Source organism: Lagenorhynchus albirostris, chromosome 3 (genome assembly GCF_949774975.1).
Source record: "Lagenorhynchus albirostris chromosome 3, mLagAlb1.1, whole genome shotgun sequence".
Lineage (NCBI taxonomy): Eukaryota > Metazoa > Chordata > Mammalia > Artiodactyla > Delphinidae > Lagenorhynchus > Lagenorhynchus albirostris.
The window spans coordinates 75,505,633-75,521,832 of NC_083097.1; the positions used below are offsets into that span (position 1 = coordinate 75,505,633).

The window sequence follows — 16,200 nt, forward strand, 5'->3', positions numbered from 1 at the left end:
ACTTTGTTGCCAGGTCCCCCTCTTCTGCTGTCAGTTCTGGTGCTTAAGGTCCATTACTGTTACTGATCTCCTTTGCCATTCTCCATCTAGCTACATCCAACTGCTAACACTTCTTTTTCTGTTTCTTCATCATTTTTATCTCTTTTCCTGCTCTTCTCAGCTACCAGAAAAAAAGAGATCTACTTCACAGCCATAGTCAGCCAATTGATACACTCCTTTCCTTTTAAATAAAAAGAAAAAAGAATCAAAGCAGGTGGGGATGATCTTTGGCTGTTCAGAACTCTTTTCATCACAGTCTGATACCCAGAGGTTCATTCACTGTTACAAAAGATGCTTTATGGTTTCTTTTACTTCTAACTTTGGAGTTACTGCAGATACTTGGTCTATAGACAATTTAAGTTTTTACAACTACAGTATTTTAGGGTTAAAAAAGTAACAGAAGACAAGGTGGCTGCTTTCTTAACCCTTAAAAAATTTACCCAAAAAAACCCTGCAAAATTTTCTATTAAGATCAGACCTTAAGGGGAGTTCCCTGGTGGTCTAGTGGTTAGGATTCTGGGCTTTCACTGCCATGGCCCAGGTTCAATCCCTGGGAACTGAGATCCCACAAGCCATGTGGCACAGCCAAAAAAAAAAAAAAAAAAATCAGATCTTAAATGAATAGTGCTCCAAAAAAGATATACATATGGCCAAAAAGCATATGAAAAGATGCTTAATATCACCAACCAGTAGGGAAGTCAAAACCACTGAGATACCACTTCACACCCATTAGGATGGCTATTATTAAAAAAAAAAATGAGAGAGAAAATGTGCTTGGTGAGGACGTGGAGAACTGCTGGTGACGAGGCAGAGAAAATGGAGCCTCCATGCATTGCCAGTAGGAATGTAAAATAGTGTAGCCATTGTTGTTAATAATATGTCAATACTTAAAAAAATAAACATAGAATTAACACATGATCCAGCACTTCCACTTCTGGGTATATAACCAAAAGAATTAAAGCAGAAGACTCAAACAGATATCTGCACACTCATGTTCATAGCAGCATTACTCAAAATAGCCAAAAGGTGGAAGCAACCCCAGCATTCACAGACAAATGAATGGATAAACAAATTGTAGTCTATATATACAATGGAATATTATTCAGCCTTAAAAAGGAAGAACATGGACTTCCCTGGTGGCGCAGTGGTTAAGAGTCCACCTGCCGATGCAGGGGACACGGGTTCGTGCCCCGGTCTGGGAAGATCCCACATGCCGCGGAGCGGCTGGGCCCATGAGCCATGGCCGTTGAGCCTGCGCTTCCGGAGCCTGTGCTCCGCAACGGGAGAGGCCACAGCAGTGAGAGGCCCGTGTACCGCAAAAAAAAAAAAAAAAAGGAAGAACATTTTAACATATGCTACAACATACATGAACCTTGAAGTCACTATGCTAAGCAAAATAAGCCAGTGAAAAAGGACAAATGTCGTATGATTCCACTTATATGAGGTATCTAGACAGAAACAGAAAATTCATAGAGAAAGTAGCTTAGTGGTTGTCCAGTGCTGAGGAGAGAGGGGAATGGGGAGTTAATGTTTAATGGGTATGGAGTTTCAGCTGGGAAAGATGAAAAGATCTGGAAATGGATGGTAGTGACAGCTGCATAACAATGTGAATGTACTTAATTCCACTGAAATGTACACTTAAAAATGGTTAAAATGACTAATTTTGTTATGTACAGTTTACCACAATTTAAAAAAAAAGGAATGAAAAGTATAGTTGACATATGTTAGCTTATTTCACTTGCTACTTAGTTATCCACGGCCATTGTACAAACCCAATCTGACCCTAAAACAGACAGCTCAAGTTATGTTCAACTGAGTAAATAGTGCTTAATTTTGTTTGCGCTAATGAAAAGCTTGGAAACATCTCTACATATCTGAAGACATCAGATTATCCTCATAGAGGTCTGCCTGGGAAAGCTGAGAAAAACAGGCTGTCAATAAAAAAGATCTCTCAGGCTCACACAAAACACTGAGTAAATATTCCTGAGATTTTTAAACACTGATGCCTCCATGCCTATATCCTTGCTATTCCAAGATATACCAATACATTCCTGCCTCAGGGCCTTTTCCTAGCCTAAAACACATACCCACATACCTGCAGAGCTCACTCCCTGATTTCATGCAGATCCCTACTCAAAAGTCCTCTTATCAGAGAGATTTTTTTTTTTTAATGGTAGAATGGGAACTGCCTTGTCCTGTGACTATTTTTTTTTAATATAAATTTATTTATTTATTTTTGGCTGTTTTGGGTCTTCATTTCCGTGAGAGGGCTTTCTCTAGTTGTGGCGAGCGGGGGCCGCTCTTCATCGCGGTGCGTGGGCCTCTCACTGTCTCGGCCAGAGAGGCAGGTTTTGACCACCCTATTTAAAACAGCATCCTCCATCATTCATTCTCTCTCCCCTCAATGTGCTTTATTTTTCTTCATAGCCCTTATCACTACCTGATATATCTACTTGCTAACTGTCCTTCTCTATCCGCTACAGCGTAAATTTCAGAACAAAGACTGCCCATTTTGTTCACTATTGGAAGCCCAGCAACTAGAACACCACCTGGCACACTGAAGATGGCCCATAAATACCTGTTAATGGAATGAGTGGGTGCATGGTTACGGTTTCATAGGTCATGCTGCCCTCTTGGCGTTGGTGCTATTCTACCACTTACCAGCGTCACGACAGCCACTGCTTCTAAGCCATCCACAGCATTCCTGGTTTAGGCTTAAGTGGAAGGAACACTTAAGAAGCCTGGTACCAGAATGCCAAAAAACTGCTCCCTGACTTATTTTCTAAATACATCAAATGAATACAGTATATCTGTCCCTCACAATGAGGAATAAAAAACAAGCACGAAGAATACACCTCTAACACCGCTTTAAGACAAAAAGACACCGTGGATTGCATCACATTTCACCTGTTTTGATAAATGGTACAAGGCACTCGCTAGCCTGAAAACCAAAGGATTCTCCCTCTGCAACTTTTCACAGGATTTGGGGAAACAGACAAAGGCAACAAGACTGTCAATAAATATAGCCAAAAATTAAGTAACCAATTACTTGGCATAACAAATACACACTCTGGAGCACTAGAAGAATATGTTAAATCTCTGGATGAGAGAAAGAGAAGACTGCCTCCAAAATATACCTAACTTTGTTTCAAAGTCAAAAGTATTCAATTAAGAATTCATCCCAGTGAAATGTCCCACCAGCGCCCATGCACGTTACAAGTTTGGGGAGCATTTTATAACTGCACTTTAATCTTCTGACTACAGCGAATGTCTTCTGGTAAAGGTTTGGCAGGTGATGATCATTTTCGTAGAAAAATCTTCAACCAGAGAACCACCAAACCTCCCCACCTGAGAAAGCTTAGAAAGGCCCATTACGCTACAGTCTCTAGGCTTCCAGAACCCCAAACGTCCAAGAGTAAGGAGACTTATCCAGGGAACACACTTGTAATGCCCCGCCTCGGAAGTGGAAATGGCAGGTGTAAGCTGCCCATCAGCGGGGTCCTGTACACAGGGCAGAAGTGTCCGCAGGAAACGCGGCGCCAGCGACCCCCGCCCGAGACGAACCAAGGCCAGCCTCTTCCTCTGATTCCGGCCCGGGCCTGCCCCCCGGGAGTTCACAACCCGGCAAACGCAGGTCCTACCTGAGCTCTGCCCCCAGCTACAGGGCTGTGGGGGGAGGCGGGAGGAGGCGTGGCCTTCCAGCTCGCCAGCCGAACTCCCTCGTGCGGTTGTTACGACTTTCCCTCTCCGGATCCGCGCCCCGAACAAGTTCCAGTTGCACTTCCGGGGTCCGCAGGAGATTGAAACGTCATTGCGCACACGTCGGCGGCGGGCGCGACAAGCCGGAAGGAGGCGGGGCGTGGTCGCTGGGTCGGTTCTTGTGGCGGTAGGTGGGCAGGGAGAGAAAGGCACGCGGGAGGGAGGGGTTGTCCTGTTATGTCCCTGTGGGCCCTCTTCGCCTTTCCTTCGCTCTTTCTTCTGGAGTAATGGACACCCCTTCCTGGGTTACTTCAGAGTATGGGGCCACCGTGAAGCCTCGTTCTCCAAGCGTAGTTTAAAAACAGTTGGGAGAGTGCCCATGCCACTAATTGCCCACTCTCCCACACATGGTTTATCCCGCTTCACCTGGTCCCTTCAACTCCAGAAAAGACAGGGAGTGGAAAAGTCTAGATTTAGAAGATTAAATTTACCTGTAAATTATGACTTACGTGAAGTAGGTACTCATTTTCTTTATCTACTGACTGCTAATAGGATAGATTGGAAACAGCTGTGTAAAGCTAGGATCACATCGCTAACAGTGGGTTGGATCTAAACTCAGACTTTATGGTAAAAATCCCTGAGAGTAAAAATTACTCATGAAAATACTGTAAGTGGCCCACAAAGTGCAGGATACGTGATGTTAAGTATAAACTCTAGGTCTTTAATTCTTAGGCACACTTGAATGTGAGACCTTTTAGCTAGTTTATATGTTTTCATAAAAAGGGAGTTTGTAGATATCTGGGCATTTAAACAATCCTGATAAATCCAAGGGGCAACACTTAGTTTTCATCTTGCTTAATGATTCACCAGCATTTGACACAGTTCATCACATCCTCCTTTTTGAAACTTGAAACGCTTTCTTCATTTGACTTTTGTGAACTCACAGAGCTCTTTTGATTCTTCTTTGCTAGACTCTGCCTCATTTCTTAGTGTGTCCCAGCTCTCTTCCCCTCTTTAGCCACCTTTATTTCCCAGGTAATCTCATTCTTTCCTTCACTGTCTTTATATAGCATCACTATGCTGATGGCTTCCAAATAGCCATTTCCAGCCATGATTTCTTTGATTTCTATACTAACATATCTAACTTCTTAGTCAACATATCTTCTAGGATATTTAACATGCATTTCAAACTATTTTCTGTTTCCAAAACCTGTTTCACTCTTCCTAGTGTATATCTTTACATCTCAGCAAATGGCATATTGACTCTTAGAATTGTTCAGTTCATAGTTTGATTCTTCTTTCTCTCAAGTGTCACATCCAGTCAGTCCCTCATCAAAATCTATCGGCTCTTTTCAAAAGGTATTCTAAATCTAACCAATTCTTACCACCTCTACAACTACTATGCTACTCCTCACTGGATGCTCTAATTGTTTCTTAATTGTTCTACACGCTTCTGTTCTTACTTTTCTACAACCTAGTCTCCACTTGTAATAGGTGAATTGCCAGAAGCTCTCTGTGGACTACTTTAGGCATTAAAACTCATGGACTAATTTGAGAATTAAAACTCCAAGTGGTTCCATTGCTTGGGGGGGGCACACTTTTGTGACTGCTACCTCCAAGAGACCTACCAGCTTCTCACTTTGAAAATCAGATAAAAATTCTCTTTTGACAGTAGGAGAGGAAAAGTGAGCATTTTCAAATATACCCAGAGCTCTCTATTTTCCTTAATAAAATCTGCCTTTAAGGGAAACTGTTTTACCAGAGCCTAACCAACTGGGGGGTTACCAACCTAGTGAAATGAAAATACTCAACTCCAGACCACTCTAGCCTTTGAAGTGGAAGGAAAGTGGACAACATGCAGAAACAGAAGGGGACAGTAAGCAGAGAGATGAAAACATTAAGAAGGAATCAACAGGACATGCTGGAAATCCAAAACACAGGAACTGAAATGAAAAACACCTTTGGTAGGCACATAAGTAGACTGGACACAACCAGGGAAAGAATCTAGATTAAGGATATGTCAATAGAAACTTCCAAAACTGAAAAGAAAAAAGAATGAAGAAGATGAAACAGAATATCCAAGAAAAGTGGGGAAATTACAAAAAGTTTAGCATATGCATAATGGGAATGCTAGAAGGAGAAGAGAGAAAAGGAACAAAGGAACTATTTGAAGTAAGGACAGAATTTTCCAAAATTAATGACATTAAAACCCACAGATCCAGGAAGCTTAGAGGATTCTAAACTGGATAAATACTAAAAAATTACACTTGGGCATATATAATCAAACAGCAGAAAATGAAAGTCTATGAGAAAATCTTGAAAGAGGTCAGAGGGGAGAAAACAACCAATGTTGCCTACAGAGAAAAAATAAGATATGAATTACATTGAACTTTTCTTCAGAAACTATGCAAAAAGAAAATGGGATGATATATTTAAAGTCTTGAAGACCTAGAATTTGATATCCAGTGAAATTATCCTTAGAAAATAGAGGAAAAATAAAGACTTTCTCAGACAAACAAAAATTGAGGGAAATTGTCACCAGTGGACTTGCCCTGCAAGAAATGTTAAAAGAAGTTCTTCAAAGAGATAGAAATGTCATACATTAGAAATTTGGATCTACATGAAGAAAGAGTTTTTGAGAAGGAATAAATGAAGGTAAAATATTTTTTAAACTTTTCTTAATTGATGTAACAGATAACATTGTTCAAAATAATATCAACATTGTGTTCTTTGATTATAGCTTTTGGGTAAGTGAAATGAATGACAGCAGTGTTATGAAGGACAGGAGGGAGAAATTGAAAATACTTTGTACTTTACCCATGAAACATTATAGTGTTATTTGAAAGTGGACTTAGGTAAGTTGTAAATGTGTATTGCAAATTCTAAGGCAACCATTTCAGAACATCCAAAAACAAAAGTTTTAATTGGTATCTTAAGAGAGGATGGAAACTGGAATCATATAAAATGTTCAGTTAAAATCAGAGAAGGCAGAAAAAGTGTGGAAGACCAAAAAAAAAGAAGAAAGAATGAATGAAGAGAAGCAATGAATAGAAACCATTTAAAGTGATTTAGATCATATTGGATTTTTAAATAACTAAGATTGAGACATTCCAAAATTATCCTAATGTAAACAGAAAAGGCATAATGCATGCCTAGCTTATAATCTAGGGGTAGGGAAAAACATCTGACAAAGAAGATTTAGATTGTAGTAGAAGAAAAATGTGGATTTCTGCTTATTTCCCCCACCCCCAAGCACCACATATTCAATATATGTCATACTGTGACATATATATGTGTGTGTATGTATAGATATATATATATAAATAAGAGAAACTATGAATTTTAAAACATGTCAAATAATTATGTAAAAATCATGTTTTCGAGTTTGAAATGGTACTTCCTTTTTGGAATATTAGGACTGAGTAATTCTTCAATCTCTTCTTGGTACTTTTATGAACTTTCCCTTCCAGTTTATATCTCAATTCTGAACTCTCTTATTCCTAGTTCTCCACAATTACTTCTTTAAGCACAAAATTTACTCTTAACTCTTCTTCATTCTAATCCTCTTATACACTGATGTCTGTATTCTGGGCAACCTGATTATTCCCAAATACCCTCAGAAACTTATTCCACCTCCCAATATTCACTGGAACTTGATATATTTAATGTTGAATATGGTCAGTGGGCTTTTAAGATATATTCCCTCATCCTTATAATGAGCTTTCTTTCTTACACACACACACACACACACACACACACACACACACACACACACACACACACACACACACACACACACACACACACTACATTCCTGTAGTAAATCTGAGCTGTGAGTACAACTATATGATGAGTTGTGTGAGTTCTCCTAAGAGAGAGAGAAAAGAAAAGTAATAGAGACTGATCCCAAGCTAATTCATTGTTGGAATCATTAGGACTTAAAGAGCTATAAGTATATAACTATACTTAATGACTTAAAGGAAAAGAATACTCACATTGAATGAAAATACAGGAATTCTCAGCAGAGACGTAAAATTTATAATAAAGAACCAAATGGAAATTCTATTACAAAACAACAAAATATACGAAATTTTTAAAAATTCACTTGATGGGCTTAACAGAAGTATGGAGATTGTGAAGATAGAGTCAGTGAACTTGGTCATACATAACACAAAAATAGCATACCTATGCACAAGAAAGTCAGACTTCCGTGAACGAACAATAAAGGGAAAATCTTGAAAGCTGCAGGAATAAAATGACACATTCATATAAGAGAACATTGATCCAAATGATCAGAACTTGGGTCTTCTCATCAGAAACAGTGGAAGCCAGAAGAGAGTAGATCGTTTTTGAAGTGCTGAAAGAAAAAGACAGTCAATCCAGAATTCTGTATCTAGTGAAATATCCTTCAAGAGTGATGAAATAAAAAGTTTTAGGTAAAAGACTTTATCACAAGCAGATCTGCACTACAAGAAATGCTAAAGGAAGGGAAATAAAATCAAATGGCAATTCAAATCTTCAGGAAGAAAGAGCATCAAAAGTAGCAAATATCTCAGTAAATATATGTTTTACCTCTTAATTTCACTAAAATACATATAACTGTTTAAAACAAAAATTATAACATTGTCTAGTAAGGCTTATTATATCTTTTGATATAGTACATATGAAAGTTAGCTATACCATAAAGGGCAGGGTGGGGTAAGTAGTGAATGTATATTTATACTCTATAGAAAGTTAAGGATATACGTTTTAATACTTAGAATAACCACTAAAAGAAATGCAAAGAAATGTAAAAAGCCAATAGATAAATTAAAATATATAAGAATATTCATAGCAGTTTATTTACAATAGCCCCAAACTATAAATAATCCAGGTGTCCATCAGACAGTAGCATAAACAAATTTTTGTATATTTATGCAACAGACTACTAAACAATGGAAAGGAACAAGCTACTAATACCTGGAACAACATGAATGAACCTCAAAACATTAAGCTGAGTGAAAGAAGCCTTGCATGCAAAAAAGGTATGCTGGTTATAATTTCATTTATATGAAATTCTAGAAGAGGCAAAACTAATCAATGGTGGAAAAACTAGATCAAAAACACTAAGTTTGGGAGATACCTGGCTTGTTCAAACAGTTCTAAGGAGGCCAAAGTGGCTGGAAAGAAGAAAACAAAGAAGAGTAGTAGAAGAGGAAAGAGGGATGTGTGAATGAGGGATCATGGAGGCTATTGTTAAGACTTTTTACTCTGAATGAAAAGGGGAGTCACTGTAAATAGAGGAGAGACACTATCTGATTTTAAAAGGGTCTCTATGGCTGCTTTAAGAATTGACTGTAAGGGGTCAGTATAGAACTAGGCAGACAATTTGTGAGGCTATTTTGTTCATCTAGATGAACAGTGATGGTGTCTTGGACTCAATAAGTTTTAGCTCTTAATGTTATTTAAATTCAAGATAGGTTTAACGTCATTGAATTTTTAAAAATATTCAGATATAATATATTTAATTTTCAAGAAATATTTCTTATTTTCTGATTGCTTATTTTACATAGTAGAATGTTCTTTTATGTTTACAATATCATCTGAAAATTCTTTTCTTCTGTTTCCTCAACCATCTCTCTTTCCTCTAAGGTTGGTTATTCTGCTTATTGTCATCCTTGTCTTTGATTGATTTTCTGCGAATATCTGGTGATCCCTGATTTTCTGTTTAGGTCTTTGTAAAATGGGTTATGTTGATTACTTTAGAGGTAACTAGAATGTTTTTCCTTCCAATATTTTATCATGAATATATACAAACATAAAGAAAGTTAAAATAATAGTACAGTGGACATGTGTCCCCACTACCTAAACTCTCCTGTTAGCATTTTATTATACTGTACTAGCTTTGTCATATAACTGTTCACATATTCATCTTCTATTGAGCCATTGATTTATATGTTTTTTTAAAAAAAAAGCATTTCAAAGTAAATCATGGCATTAATTTTTCCTGTAGTTGTGTAAGTGGAGGTTTTCTAAACAGGAAGGAAAAATGAGGCTCTGAGTCAGTAGATAGGGCTTTTCCTAGTCACAATTACCTTAAGGATATAGGGGTGGAAAATAGAAAGGTAAGCTGAAGTCTCTCACAGTTATTAAACTAAGAAGGGTTTTATCCTTGTGGAAGAGAATTTCCCTCCTGGTCTGTCTTTCTGTCTCCCTCCCCCCAACCCCCAGTCAATTTTGTACCTTTTTCAGAGGAACAGTGTAACCTCGAGCTTTGCTATGTGATATTTTTCTCCTATATCATTTATTTGTTTAGATGTTAAGATTTAGCTGTTTGTGATTTTTAAAAACCAAATAACAGCAGTTTAAGCAAGATAGAAGTTTATTTCTCACACATTTAAGTGTGGGTACCCCAGGACTAGTTTTCCAATCATCAGTGAACCAGGTTTCTACATTTTTGTGGTTCTGTCGAGCTCAGTATGTGCCATCTACAGCCGATGAATGTGGCTGCTCTAACTCTGGACATTATGCCCACCTTCCAGCCAGAAGGAAGAGTCCTTTAAGAATTTCCCAGCCAGAAGCTGCTCACAACATTTTTGTTTATATCTTATATGTCAGTACTTAGACATATAGTCACACATAACTACTAATAACAGATTTAAATTATAATGGAGTAATCACAGTTTGGGCACACAAAATGGAGTCAGGTGGCCATTGAGGATATGGTCTCTGGTCTCTGCATCACTGAGAACTTGAACTTTCTTTGAAATGTTCCAGGCCCAAGGACACCACCAGCATATTCAGAACAACACTTGCCAGCTGCAACCTTATCGTCTCAAGGTCTCCCTTTGAAACTGTGCAACCATTTCAGACCCCAACCAATCCATGCTTACCAAGCACCCTCACTTCTTGCCAGCTCTAATCATAATTCTTGAAAAACAATTCATATAATTAACTGTGGCCTTGCAACTTTTTGCCTTTATAAGCCTCTCTGATTTTGTAGTCTGGTAGAACACAATTCAAGTGTTTGTTGAATCTGTGTTTCCCAGGCTGCAGTCTTTATTTCAGTCAGGTCTCCACTTCTGAAACTTTTAACACTACCTGCTATTAAGTACTAGGAAATGTTATGTTGATTCAAGGTGACCATGTGCTTCACAGGACAAAAGGGAGAATGGATGTTGCAGGTACAGCTAGCAGTCTTTGTTTTAGACCTCAACATCCATATTATTTCCAGGAAGACATTTCCCAGGCAGATCACTCACTTTCTCTAGGAAGCCATTCTCAGCATGTTAGCCTGAGGCAAAAGATTCCAGCCAAACTGTATCAGAGCCCAAGTTAGTTGTGTCTGTTCAGCTGACCTGTCTTGAACTGGTGCTTCCCTCAGTGATTTTCAAAGTGCTATGGAATTACTTTAGGGATATTATAAGAAAGCAGATAGATACTGTCTAAATAACCTTCTTAACCTTCATATCTCTTTTATATTTTAGGTTTCCTGGAATAAGAATTCATCGGAAGAAACTCTGTGGAAGTTTGAAAGCCGTTATCAGTATTCTCTGCCGATAGCAAAGGCTCTCTAGTCGGCAACTATCAGAGCAAATTCTGTCTCTCCACTCTGTGGTCCTAGGCCCACTGTAGCCACCAGGGAACAGTTCAGCTGAAATGAGCAATCAACTCCATTCCTGTTGTTATTCTTAAAACTTCCTGGCACAGCATCAGATACCTGCATGAAGGAAAAGCTTCTTCAGCCTTCCCTCTCTATTTGGCTTCCAGGTAACCAATTCAGCTTATAGATTTTATTGCCTAAGGTGAAACATCCTGAGCCTGTGTACCTCTTAACTGTACCAATGCTTACCAGGTTAGAGTTAAAAACAGTATACAGCACAACACAATTCATATGTGCAGTAACTTTATTTTCTATACATGATCTCATCTTGTTCTATAGCTCTTAATTTTGCTAAGGTAAATTTTACCAGGTAAAGTTAACCTTTTCCAATTAAAATTTTTTCTCTGCTATATGTTTACTCAATCCAATGAATAAACTTTCCATCAGGAATATAAATCATTTGACATTTGGCCCCCTTTCTACCTCTTAATTCTTGAGATAGTGTTGGGTATAGGGGAAACTTATGTGTCCTTATGGATGTGGGGCAAGAAGCCTCTGTGCCTGTGCTGGGTTCTTGTTAGAACCCAAAAGACATTGAGGTTAAAAAAAAAAGTCATTGAGGTGACTTTTCTCCTCTCCTGTTACTGGGAATCCTACAGTAGGGTACATTGAGGTATGGGCTGGTCTGTCTCATCTGCTATTTTGGCCATTATCTTAGTGTTCCTCACTACTCTCCAGCAGCACGGCCATTTGCCTCTAGTTATGAGGGACCTTCAATCTGTGGTCTTTGTCTCATGACACCAATCCTGGGACTAAAACACTCATTGATAGAATGTTTCCAACAATACATCTCAATTGTATTCAAGGTGCATTATGGTTCTTAGATTAATTCTTTAAGAATATTAAATATTGCCCACTACTACTCATACCAAACAGTGTCAACAAAAGATTGTAAATTCCAAGCATGAGAGAATTTGTTTGCCAAAATAGAGAACTTACATTCTTATAGACATACACACACAAAAAAATCATGGCCTTTTACCTTAACATCATACACAAAAAGTTCAAAATGAGTCATAGACCTAAATATAAATGGTAAAGTAATAAAGCTTCTAGGAGAAAACAGGGGAATAACTTCATGTTCTTGGGAAAGGCAAAAATTTCGTAAACAGGGTAGAAAAAAAAAATGAACCATAAAAGTAAAGATTGGTGGGCTTCCCTGGTGGCACAGTGGTTGAGAGTCCGCCTGCCGATGCAGGGGACATGGGTTTGTGCCCCGATCCAAGAAGGTCCCACATGCCGCGGAGCGGCTGGGCCCGTGAGCCATGGCCGCTGAGCCTGCACGTCCAGAGCCTGTGCTCCGCAATGGGAGAGGCCACAACAGTGAGAGGCCCGCGTACCACAAAAAAAAAAGAAAAAGAAAAGATTGGTAAGTTGGACCACACAAAAAAATTGTCTTTCCTATTGTGGAAACACTGCCTTATGTGCAGGGCAAAGGTGATCCGGGCTCCAGTATTTTCAATGCACCACACCTAAGATAGAGCCTCCATTCCATTAGCTGGGGGGGGGGGGGGCGTGCCGGAGGAGTCCTCACCTCTTGTTTCACTTGCCAAGGACTCAGCCTCTGCACTAGGTAGTTGACGATGGGATGAAAAACGTTGAATGTTGCTCCTCACACATGTAGAAGGTTCTCAGATTGGGAATTTGGGAGAGAGGGAACCCCATGTTATTGGCTGCAGCCCTCCAGAATGGAGTCTCTGCCTTGCTTGGAGCAGAGAGGGAGAGAGCAGTGTTAGTTTAAATACCACACACTCTAGCCCTTTTTTTACCAAATTTTCATAGATTTTCTGGAATAGTTGTTTCTTGATGTGCTCTTTGCCTTTTGAACCATTTTCAGAGCCTTTAAATGGTGTTTGTTTGTTCATTTGTTCTATTAACTTTTCATTTCGGGAGCAGGTCAGTAGACTTTTTTACACTGTCATGCTGGAAGTCAGTACAGGGGTGCAATTTTGAACATATAGATTCTCAATTCATTTCTAATCTATTTATTTTACTTTTGAGCCCATCTTTGATTTTCTATTTTTTATTTGTTATATTTCATTTATTAGTACTATGTAGTTGGGTTAAAGATGATGTGTTAAAGCTTGGACTCTGCTGTGCATTTTTTTACATTGATGTGTAATTGACATATAACATCATTAGTTTCAAGTGTACAATATAATGATTTAATTTTTGTATATACACACAGTGGAAAATTCACATATAACTTTATAGCTCACCCTCAGTATTCTTGATACCTAGCCGCAAATCATGTAGTGCTGTATTTACTATTGAAAAAGTTAGTTTATAAGTGGACTCATCTAGTTCAAACACATGTGCAAGGGTCAACTGTCTTGTGAAATCAACACAATAAGTCTAGTTACATCCTTCATACATAGTTACAATTTTTTTTCCTCCTGTTAAGAACTATTAAGATCTACTATCTTAGCAACTTTCAAATATACAATACAGAATTATTAACAATAGTCATCATATTGTACAGTAACTACATGCCCGTGACTCTTTAATTTTATAAGTGGAATACATTTGTTTTTCTGTCAGGATGTGGAGACTTTGGGAATTCCCTGGCAGTCCAGTGGTTAGGACTCTATGCTTTCCCTGCAGGGGGCACAGGTTTGATCCCTGGTTGGGAAACTAAGATAGCGCAAGCTGCACAGCACAGAGATTTTATTTTTGTTACTTGTGTGCATACAAGTGTTCCTTTTATTTAAAAAATATTTTTATTGAAGTTAAGTTGATATATTAGTTTCAGGTGTGCAGCTTATTGTTTCAATATTTTTATAGATTAATAAAACTTATTACAAAATAATAGCTACGATTCCCTGTGCCGTACAATATATCCTTGTTGCTTAACTACTTTATACATAATGGTTTATATCTCTTACTTCATAACTCCATCTTGCCCCTCCCCCTTTCCTCTCCCCACTGATAACCCCTAGTTTGTTTTCTGTATCTGTCTGTTTCTGTTTTGCTATATACATTCATTTATTTTATTTTTTAGATTCCACATATAAGCAATATCATATATAGTATTTCTCTTTCTCTGTCTGACTTATTTTACTAAATATAATATTCTGTAGTTCCATGCAGGCTGCTGCAAATGACAGAATTTCATCCTTTTTTATGGCTGAGTAATATTCAATTTTATATATATTGATGGACACTTTGGGTTGCTTCCATATCTTGGCTATTATAAATAGTGCTTTGATGAACATTGGAGTGCATGTATCTTTTCAGATTAGCGTTTTCATTTTTTTCTGGATATATGCCCAGGAGTGGAATTGCTGGATCATATGGTAGTCCTGTTTTTTGAGGAACTTCCACACTGTTTTCCATAGTGGCTACACCAATTTACATTCCCACCAACATTGTAGCAAGGTTCCCTTTACTTCCTTATCAACATTTGTTATTTGTAGACTTTTTGATGATGGCCATTCTAATAGTTGTGAGGTGATATCTCATTGTGGTTTTGATTTGTATTTCTTTACTAGTTAGTGATTTTGGGCATATTTTTATGTGCCTGTTAGCCATCCGTGTGTCTTCTTTAGAAAAAAATGTCTATTCAGGTTTTTCACCCATTGTTTTTTTTTTGATTGTGTTGTTGTTTGTTTGATATTGAATTGAATTATCTGTTTATATATTTTGGGTATTAACCATTGTTGGTCATATCATTTGCAAATATTTTCTCCCATTCAGTAGGTTGTCTTTTCATTTCATTTTCTCTTTGCAGTGTGTTTCTCAATGTGTTTCCTAAAAAGCTTTTTAAGTTTAATTAGGTCCCATTTGTTTAGTTTTGCTTTTATTTCTTTTGCCTTAGGAGACAGAAAAATATTGCTACAATTTATATCAAAGAGTGTTCTGCCTATCTTCTCTTCTAGGAGTATTTTTTTTTTCTTTTGGTTTCAGGTCTTACATTTAGGTTTTTAAATGCATTTTAAGTTTACTTTTGTATATGGTGTGAGGAAATGTTCTAATCTAATTTGTCTACATGTAGCTGTCCAGTTTTTCCAGCACCACTTATTGAAGAGACTGTCTTTCCTCCATTGTATATTCTTGCCTCTTTTGTCATGGATTAATTGACCATAGGTATGTGGATTTATTTCTGTGCTCTCTGTTCTGTTCCATTGATCTATGTTTCTGTTTTTGTGACAGTACCATGCTATTTTGATTACTTTAGTTTTATAATATAGTCTGAAGTCAGGGAGAGTGATATCTCCAGTTTTGTTCTTTTTCTCAAGATTGCTTTGGCAATTCAGTGTCTTTTTTAGTTTCATATAAATATTAGGATTATTTACTCTAGTTTTGTGAAAAATGTCATGGGTGTTTTGATAGGGATTGCATTAAATCTGTAGAGTGCTTTGAGTAGTTTGGCCCTTTTAACAATATTAATCCTTCCAATCCCAGAGCATGGGATATCTTTCCATTTCTTTGTATCATCTTCAATTTTCTTCATCCATGTTTTATACTTTTCAGAGTATAGGCCTTTCACCTCCTTGGTCAAATTTATTTCTAGGTATTTTATTCTTTTTGATGCAGTTTTAAATGGAATTTTCTTTAACTTTCTCTTTCTGATAGTGTATTATTAGTGTATAGAAAAGCAACATATTTCTGTATATTAATCTTGTATCCACCAACCTTACCTACTTCACTTATTAGTTCTAATAATTTTTTGGAGGAGACTTTAAGGTTTTCTATATCACACCATCTGCAAGTAGTGACAGTTTTACTTCTTCCCTTCTGATTTGGATGCCCTTTATTTCTCATTCTTATCTGATTGTAGTGGCTAGGTTTTCCAAGACTGTGTTAAATAGAAGTGGTGA

The 16,200-nt window shown here is 37.7% G+C and overlaps 1 protein-coding gene and 1 long non-coding RNA gene across 7 annotated transcripts in view; one reads left to right on the plus strand and one right to left on the minus strand.

The window, feature by feature from the left end:
• ARB2A (ARB2 cotranscriptional regulator A) overlaps window positions 1–3,824 on the minus strand; it is a 428,163-nt gene extending 424,339 nt beyond the window's left edge. For all 6 annotated transcript variants that reach the window (XM_060143277.1, XM_060143278.1, XM_060143273.1 and 3 more), the window contains exon 1: window positions 3,681–3,824. The gene's annotated coding sequence lies outside the window, so the exon portion shown is untranslated. The remainder of the gene's footprint in view (window positions 1–3,680) is intronic.
• LOC132516949 (uncharacterized) overlaps window positions 3,741–16,200 on the plus strand; it is a 58,084-nt gene continuing 45,624 nt past the window's right edge. Inside the window, exons 1-3 of the long non-coding RNA XR_009539535.1 lie at window positions 3,741–3,925; window positions 8,662–8,762; window positions 11,205–11,487. This is a non-coding gene — a long non-coding RNA (uncharacterized LOC132516949). The remainder of the gene's footprint in view (window positions 3,926–8,661; window positions 8,763–11,204; window positions 11,488–16,200) is intronic.